This window comes from Sciurus carolinensis, chromosome 7, assembly GCF_902686445.1.
Source record: "Sciurus carolinensis chromosome 7, mSciCar1.2, whole genome shotgun sequence".
Classification (NCBI taxonomy): Eukaryota; Metazoa; Chordata; class Mammalia; order Rodentia; family Sciuridae; genus Sciurus; species Sciurus carolinensis.
In genome coordinates, this window is record NC_062219.1 from 124,613,640 (window position 1) to 124,615,662 (window position 2,023).

The window sequence follows — 2,023 nt, forward strand, 5'->3', positions numbered from 1 at the left end:
TCATGAAGGCTTCCAGAAGTCCTGAAGTTTGGGGAGACTGAAGTTCTGATATTTGGAGGAAGGTTGGGAGTGGAGGGAGCAAGCTGAGGTGGGGTCCCACTCCAACCCCTTCTCTGTGCTCTTCTCTTCCCTGCAGGGTTTGAGGTGTAAGTGGATCTGCCATGTTCGCAAATGTCTGAGTCCTTGAAGCTGGAGGAAAATCACCACCTGGCAGGACCTAAAATAGAGGTCTTTCTGGCCCTCAGATCATCCAGACAGAAATAATGAGAAAAGCGAAGTATGGGAACAATGTGCAACATCTTATCAATTCTCTTTTTATTGGTTTCATGCAGAAATTGTATTTCAAAAGTACTAAGTTTAATAAGTACTAATTTCATCTATTACTTTTTCTTTTTAAGAATGTATTAGGAAATTTAAGATTGCATCTATGGCTCACATTTGTGGGTCCAATTACCCTTTTATTGGCCAGCACTGTTTAGAAACTTAACCATGTTATCTTTTATGTTCAGGTTTATTTTCAATTGTTTTTGTACATGGTGTTTGTTCTTCTCTGTGTCTCTTTTTGAAAAGATGATCCTGTCCCCATTAGAATTTCTGTATCCCTTTCCATTGGCACAGAAGTGCAGTTCTAGTTGTGCATCTTTATTCTGAACTAGCCATGTAGTTTATCCTGTGCCAGGACCTCTTCATTTCTACTACTTGAATGAAGTAGTAAATCTTGAAATCTGATAATATGTATCTTGCAAGTAAAAATATTTTTAAAGATTCAACCTTATTTTTCTTTCCACACTAATTATAGAATTCAGCTTGTCAGTGTCTGAAAAAATTGCCTGTTTGATTTCAGATGGAATTGCATTTACTTGATAGATCAATTTTGAGAGAACTGATACATTGTTGATACAAATATTCTAGTCCTTGACTACAGTATTTCTACTTAGTTTTTGATTTCTTTCTCCTGAAGATGGTTTATAGATTTTAGTGCAAAATGTTCCTGTTATGTTTTAGGTATTAGGTGTCCCCCAAAAGCTCATATATGATAAAATGTAAGAAGGTTTAAAAGTAAAATGATTGGGTTATGACAGTCTTAATCTAATGAATGAATTAAATCCCTCATGGGGATTGAAAGAGTGGTAACTATAGGCTGGGAGGGTGTGAATGGAGGAGGTGGGGTCCTGTGGGTGTTATGGGGTTTATATTTAGTCCTTGTGGGGCAGAACTCTCTCTCTCTCTGCTTCCTAATGTGATGTCCTGAGCTGATTTCCTTTGCCCCACCCTTCTGCCATGGTGTCCCATGAGGTCAGCCCTCTGTGACTGAGACCTCTGAAGCCATGAGCCCCAAAAGAAATGTTTTTTCGTGTCAGGTCCTTTAGTCAGCATCAAAAAAGCTGACTAAAACATTTACCTAGATTTTCAGAATGGGTACCTAAATAGTTTATTTCAATGCTATTAAGTGCAATTTAATTATTGTTGTTTTCCAAATACTACGTGGCTGATGCATGGGAATACAATTGACTATGTACTTGGAGGTGTTGTAAATTCATCTGTTAGTTCTAGGAAATTTCTTTGCCCTAGGATTTTCTATGAACACCATCATGGTACTTGCAAATCATGGTACATCAACATCTGTAAATTGAATTATAATCTTTTCAATTTACATTCCATTGTAGGGCAAGCCCCAAATGACTGTAGTTAGGCTCCCTTACTGAGACTTCTGGTAGACTATGTTTTCAGTGTGTAGTCAAGGTAATAAACACTCTGATTCAGTCTATGTGCTCAAGGTCAAAAACATTTGCATGTGAGCCTGTGCCCACTGATGTTACCTGTTGTCAGTGTGCCTTCTTTGTCTGACCTGCATATAAAAGAAAACCCTATGCAGAAGACTCAAGGGGATCAATGGAAGTGGCAGTGGGGTAAATGGAACTGACTGGGAGCTGAAGCTGGAGCTGAAATGTAGATAACGACTTTTGCCACCTCTGAATAAAATACTATCCCTACTGCACCTTGCATCTTCTTTCACCTGCCA